Source organism: Psammomys obesus, unplaced genomic scaffold (genome assembly GCF_907164565.1).
Source record: "Psammomys obesus unplaced genomic scaffold, mPsaObe1.curated_primary_1811, whole genome shotgun sequence".
Lineage (NCBI taxonomy): Eukaryota > Metazoa > Chordata > Mammalia > Rodentia > Muridae > Psammomys > Psammomys obesus.
In genome coordinates, this window is record NW_026592548.1 from 8,778,168 (window position 1) to 8,785,766 (window position 7,599).

The window sequence follows — 7,599 nt, forward strand, 5'->3', positions numbered from 1 at the left end:
ACACACACACACACACACACACACACACACACACACACACACACACAAAGCTCTTCTTGACATTCGAGATAGAATATTGTCTATCAGTCTAAGTCAGAAAACTATTCCCTGAAATCTTCCCATAGATAATTTTGGTGCCTCTTTTATAATGCAGACACTCTACATGCCTTTACCACTTCCCTATATGAAGAGCAGCAAGGCACTTGAAGTTTTGCTCAGATGACAATGGGTCCTTGGCTCACTTTGATTCCCCTCTTCTGTGAGTCTTTTCTAATCAGCATAAAATGATTAATTTCTGCATCATTTTAATATATTAGTTTCTAATCTATCTCTATTTTACCCACACCAATCTGGCCTGTAGACAGCAATCCTTCCTTTAAAAATAATCCAGTTTTGTTATAATTCTTCCTGAATGCAGGGATGAGCTCTTTTCCTTAGATAATGTAATCCCAGGAAGCCAGTGTCCTGCTCTGGGGGAAGGAGCAAACAAAATTGTTAACTGCTTAGCTTAGGATAGGTCCTAGCTTCATTTCCAGCCTCAGTCAAACCTCCAGATCTCCACACATTGCCATAACCTTTTTGGCTTAATATTTATACAGAATGTTTAAGAGTATTTTCTTTCTTAAGGAAATAAACTCACAAATTAACTAATTACTAGAAGTTGAACACACTTCTGTTATACTCTTTTTTTCTGCTTCAGGTAAATTGCTTTATTTAGCATTAAAGTGCTTCTTCAAAGGTCCCTCTTAAAAATTACACGTGAAAGAGTTTTTGCTATCACGTGAAGCTCATCCAACTGCTAATGCGGCTTAACTGGAAAGTTGGTTGTTTGGAAACGGCGAAGGGGGTTGTGTGTTCGGTTTCTCCCCAGTTCTTGACAATACGTTTCTCCTCAAGGTGATATTACTTGTAGTGTGGAGAACTGATGCGAAACTGGCCTTTACATCGGAAGCCTGAATAGCTTCTTTATCATATTTGTCAATTCATATGTGGCTGAAGGCTCTGCTTGGCTCTCCATGGCAATGCAGTGGGGATATACGAGCAGTTCCCAAAGCCCGCTGAGGACCCTGTTCAACTGAAAACCCCTGCTCCTTTGCCAAGCACGTTGAGAAAACACTACTGATCTTTGTGTCATAAGAGTTACATCTGGTGAATGTGGCATCAACATCGTTTGGATACCTAACCATGAGCAATATTTTGGCCATAATTTATCTATTGTGATATGAATGCACATGACTCAGGGTTTGCATAATGGCCTTCTTAATGTACAGTCATGGAAAGCAACGTGTGTTTAGTAGACAATGCACTTCAAACTTTGAATTTTTTCCATTCCTCAGGCTAGTGCTATGTGTTTTACGGTAGCTCTGTGACACTGTGTACTGTCAGCAACTGCACCTCCCCGTGCAGTTACCACCCCATCGCTGGGGGAACAACTAATGTTGTATAGGCGTGGTGTTGCTGAGCTGAGCTGTTCCTTAGGTAAGGTGCATTGACTGCAGGCATGCTTGGTTTTTGATATTGACATCTTATGATGAGCGTGTTTGGACATAACCACGAAAGTTAAGGAGAATGTGTGTGGGTCCTTGGAACACACAGCACTGACTGGTTTTCAACAGTTCTGTATCACTATCTACACGCAAGTTCAGACTGAGGACGATTCTGGCTATCACATGGTGGCTTGGCTTGGTACAGTCTTAATGCCTATAGATAAAAGTATCCATATGTCCTCTTCCAGCCTGGGGGGCTATTTCCCCCTGGCCCACAAAGGCAGGGGGGGCAGAAGAGGAGGTGCAGAACTTAGAAGGTTGGCGAGCACGATGGAGATCAGGCACTCTGGAACCACTTCAGGGAGCTAGTTCAACTTTAATTCCAGAGAACAAGGCTATATATCTTTTGGGGTGTGGCTGAGGGGCTCTGGGATGAGGGGCTCCAATGATACATAATTGGTTAAAACTAGGCACTTCAAGGATTATTGATCTGCATTAAAAAAGCAAGCTCCGATCATATGAATGGGAACACAGTACCTAATTATCCTATAGGCAGAGGGAGGGACAGCTAGCAAGGAGCTGTGTCCAAGGACATATATCAAATGTTAGGGGCATCATGTCAAGAAACACTATCCAGATGAGGTCAGGCAGAGGGTGTGGGGCCCTGCTGGGGAGAGGGCATCCTGCACTTTAACGCTGAGCTCAGAGTGGCTATCCTGACCAGGAGGACTGCAACCTCAAACAGCAGGGTCCTTCCAACATATTCATTTTTTAAAAACTTCTCCTCAGAATCATTACAATCAACCTCCTCCAAGGGTTATGCTTCCCACACAATGTTCAAGCTAAAGTTACTGGAGGGGGAGGGAAATCACACAGGTCCTCATGTGAAGAGGGCTCACGGGGTCTACATTGATTTCATTTTACTGGGACTGATTTTTTTTTAACCTTAACAAGTAATTTAATATTTTACTCCTTCCCCATCTGAGAAAACCAAGATGGACAGAGAAATTGAAAAGCTCTAAGTACATAAAATAATGTGTTTTCTGTAGGCACAATTGGGTCTTTCTGTACACGTTTTTGTGCTTTCTTTCAGAATCTTTCTCTTCAGTTTTGTGAAGAGTACTAGCATCTACAAGCCCACTCTGTGTAACACGCTCTAAGAGTATACATTTCTAACTTGGCCAGGGATTTCCTGCTATATTAGGTTAACAGCTACTTTCCATTGCTTACTCTAGAAATTTCATTTCAACACTGTTTCATTCTCGAATAATAAAATGTAATATCCTTACTTGTAATTTTTTTTAAGATGCATATACAAGTTTCTTTATGGAAATCAGCAGCTTGAACACATTGTTGATCAGTTTTCCTGGCAACTTGAACTTTAGCAGAAAAGACAGAAGGCTCCTTTCACTGGCATTAGAATTAACCAAGATCACTATTTGCAATTCTTGATTTGGACTCCTGGAGCTCTTTAGATACAAAGCTGCCTTCTGTGAGCACACACAGAGATGAGACATACACATGCACATCCAAGCATGAATTCACACACAAATACAGAAACATTTATGCGCTTGTACATACATGCATGCACATATGTATACATGCATTCACACTTGCATAACCATGCACACAAATGCATGCACATATTCACAAAGGCATACACATATATGAATGCATACATTCAATATAACTGCATGCACGCATACACACACACAGTCAATACAAAGACGTGCATATGCATGTCGGCATACAGTTTACCAAGGGAAACGGGATGAGACAACAGCTGGGTGGGGACAGTTAGTCATCTAGAGCCCCTAAGATTATAGGAAAATAGCAAATTTTCTTTCATTTCTTTATGCATTCTTTTGTTCATTTTGTCTTCCACATGCTGCATATTGTTCTTGCTACTGGAGCCAGAGTGTAGAAAGACAAGGTACCTACATTCTAGCGGGGACCTAAATCAAAAGTAGGGAAAATAAATAATATTACTTCAGGTAGAGGCCAATTGCATCCACAGAACAGAGCAAAGTAGGACATGGTGGCTCTTGGCTTGGCAGCTTGGTTAGAGGGAAGCCTGTGAGGGAGGTGGCATTTGAGGATGTGCAGAGGAAATGCAGGAGCCAGTCAGGCAGAGATTGGTGTTAAGAGAGTTCCTGGATTCGGACTAACAGCTGTGAAGCGGAAGAGAAAACCAGATTGAACATTTAGGATGTAGTGAAAAGAACCATCTTTACATGTTTGAGATCGGGTGAACATTCCTGTGGAGACAGACAAACATCTACTCATCCTGGACAGGGCACCGAGGACAGATGGGAGAAGTGGATCCTCTCAAGCGTAACCTGGAGAAAACAATGGTTCCAGTCAAGGTTGCTGACAGGGCCACAGGCGAGCCGTTCTGTATAGGAGCATGAATAAATTAGGTGTGGCTGTAGCACGGAAGAAAAACATCGTTCTCCCAGCAGCTGTTAACTCTCTGTTTTTTGGAGAGGAGCATGACTTCATGTGCCCTTCCTTCCACCATCATTAACAGTGTAAATTTTGGGGAGGGGTGGACTCCTGAAGGCCCTTCCCTGCCATGGCCTGGAGACACTGTTCTGCCTTAGACAACCAACAATAAACAAGTCTTGAGGGCAGAGGCCGAAGTGTGCAGACAGAGGGGATGCTGAGGTGAGTCGGTTATGAAGACTCACTGCAGGAGAAGTTACGGTCAGGGCGTGCTGTTCCTCACAGATAAACACAAGCTAGTTCTGATACAGAAAATATTTTAGAACGGAGCAGAGATAGAACAGTGGCAAGAGAAACTGCTGTGGTGTGCACTAGGGTAAGAAAGAAGATAGCGAGGCTTTTTCTTTTTCTTTTGTTTTCAAAGGAAATCAGTTTTATTTCTATCATCCTACACTTGAGGAGTTAAATATTACATTAGAGATGCCAAGAAGGTCTCAGCTGGTCCCTCTTGGGCTTCTGCAGAAATTTGGGGCTGGAGTAGAAAGTTTGAAGTCATTTTCTTACTAGCTGTGAAGTGGCCAACCACTAGGCTCGACTGTTAACTGAGGTGGAGGCTGTCCTGGCGTCCAGGGGCAGCAGTGTGAAAACTGGACGTCTAGAAGAGAGGAGACGACTAAGGAGGACCCTGTAGAAAAACCATAGTAGGTAATCACTCATAATGTGTCAAGAAGCTCTTCTCCCTAAGAGCTGAAATTTTACCTGGAATGAACAGCAGAGAGGAATTCTCTAAACTTATATTTACAGCAATTACAGAGGGAACAGCCCCTTCAAAGCAGGAGGCGGGAACGCCAGAAGACGTCTATCCACACAATCCGCCTTTCTTTTCAACCCCCAAATTAGAGTTTTGGATGTGACTTTTCACTATATTCCATAACTATGGATTAATTCTAAAAACATTACTCAAAACTTGTATACATAAATATATTTAAACTAAATCTGAAAAGAATGGGATAACCCTTTTAATTCCTACTTTATATTCAGCTGTTCCTAACAAGTTCTTGTGTTATTTCATACCAAGAAAAAGAATTCTTTCAAGGGACTATAATAGAATGCATTCTAAATCCCATTTCTCATGTTCACAGTAGGCAAAGGCAGCCAACCTGCTCCTTTTAAGGATCTTGTCTGTACAGGTTTTTTTTTTTTTTTTTCTTCTCTACGAGTTTTAGACATAAGCACCCCGTGCAAATTGTCTAAAGAGACACCTCCCTTTGACAGGGCCTCTGAGAAGATTGCTTTAAGCACAGGAAGGAGAGCATTTGGGAACTATAAAGGAATCCTGTTATTATATTAGATGCAGTTATTTTCTTACCAGCAAGTGCCCTTCGCTATTGTCAGAGCTGTTTGCAGGGGCTGTGGAGGCTGATGTGTCTTTCTGCTCTTCAAATCTGTGTTTGTGAGCAGTGTAATCCAAAAAGCATCCACACAGCACCACACGTAGTAAACAGCCATTGCTTTTGTATCACAGTTCATAGCACCACAGAGTGTCTCAGAGCCTTGCAGCACTGTTGGCCTCAGAGACTTTTCCCATTAACTACAAAACCAATTAACTTTCGGAGCATCAGGAAGCATCTTTTAATTATTTCCTCAAAAGAGCCTAGAATCAACAGATAGGAAGCTCTTACAAAGCTTTTTCATTACTTTGAAAGTTTGAAAATTTTTCTTCTGGAGACAGTGTCTCATGAAGCCCAAGATGACCTAGAACTCCTATGCAGCCAAGGCTGACGTTGAATTTACTATTCTCCTGCCTCCACTCTGGAGCAGTGAGATTGCAGGTGTGTATGATCACATCTGGTTTATGCACTGACGGGGGACCTGAACTGAAGGCTTTGTGGGTGCCAGAGGTCCCTTACCAACTGAGCTCCATTTGACAGATATTTAAGTTTGAATACCTTTTGAGTTATGTTTTGCTCTTCTTAGAAACGAAGGCTGACAATAAACACATGCCTTTGGAAGCACCGGAGAAATTCATTGAAAATATGAGTCGCCTTTCTTCTTGAGGATGGTCACTATGTTTGAACCTCCTTAGGATCAATATATACATAATATATAATAAATAAATATTTAAGACTAGAATTCAGATAAATCATTACTTTCTCCTAAACTTAATCAATGAACATCTTGCACAAATTTGTTTTACAGTGGGTATTTTCAGTATTTAAGACAATACAGACTGCTATAATGAAGCAATTAGAAAACCCTAATGGCTGAATCAAACATACATTTATTTCATAAAAATCTACTTTGTTTTTATTTTTTATTAGCAGTAGCATCCCTATTGAAAAATTTCTCCCATCCTGCTCTTCTTTGATCCATGGATTCCTCATTGGGTTTGTTTTTGTAAGATCTAGTCACTGGCTTCAGGATAAACCCAAGGTCGGTCCCAGCAAATGCAGTCCCTGGCTTGGCAGCCCTTTTCTTTCCTGCTAGAAGCTCCTCACAGTGGAAGGGCAGCCTGGGTCCCTTAGATTGCTAACTCTGCCTCATTCATCCTTGATAAATGCCAAATGATGGTTCTTCTTTTGAAAGCAAATTTAATAGTATTTTACCTTTGTGTGTTTTCAAACGTGTGAAAAGAACTGATGGACACTTAAGCAAGAATGTTTTGTCTTGAAGCAATTTTATTTTGAAAATAATTTTTCCTTTTTAAAAGATGATATTTAATATGACAGTTAGAGCAATATAGATTCACAAGTGATTTAACCCACACAAATGTTCTAAGGAGGAACGAAGTCAGAATACTTAAGAGCTATTATCATATGGATTGTGGTGTCTGTGTGTATGTGTGTGTAAAAGCAAGAAACCAGACAGTAAAAACTGTGGTCATGTTAGAGCCTTTTAGAAGTCCAAATGAAGCATGTTTACACTTGACTAAGACATTTCCACATTTTTTTTAAATAAGCCTTTTTAACTGGCACATTTGTTCAAAGAAAAAAACAATTTTATTTTAAAAAAATCAATCATATGATTAAACCCACAAAGCACAGCTCAGAAGTGAGCTGTGGGCCTGGAAAGAACTCGCAGTAGCAAGGGTAATAAGTTTTCCATTAGTGGATTGGTGATTCTCAAGACATCTCCTTGGTCCATCCCCTCTTTAACCAGGGATGCAGAATGCCTGGCGGCTGCAGAACAACAGACTAAGAAAGAGGACAGGATGGAGATGAAAGAGGCATGTTTTATTCAGAGTTCAATATCCATTTATTTTGAGGGCAGAGATGTCTGTGTTGTGACTCGTGCGTGCTGTGAAAAAATGCCAAGTGTCTCGATAACTAATGTTACCAAGGGAAGATACACAGAGAGCACACAGAAGCTCATGAAATGCTAATGGCTGAATTCAGGAGGAAGAGTCAATTCTGAATTCTCATGTTTTGGGAATATATCAAAGGACTTAATATTTTGATATATAAAAAGAAATCTATATATTCTGCAAATGACAATACACCCTTCTCTTTACTATAATTCGTCTCTGGGGTTTTCTTTTATCTCCTACTGCTTTGGCTTTTCCATTTTCCGAGTTCATGCTGCCCCTCGCTTTCCCTCTGGGTTTTTAAACCAAACATTCTTTTTCTTTTCTTTTCTTTTCTTTTCTTTTCTTTTCTTTTCTTTTCTT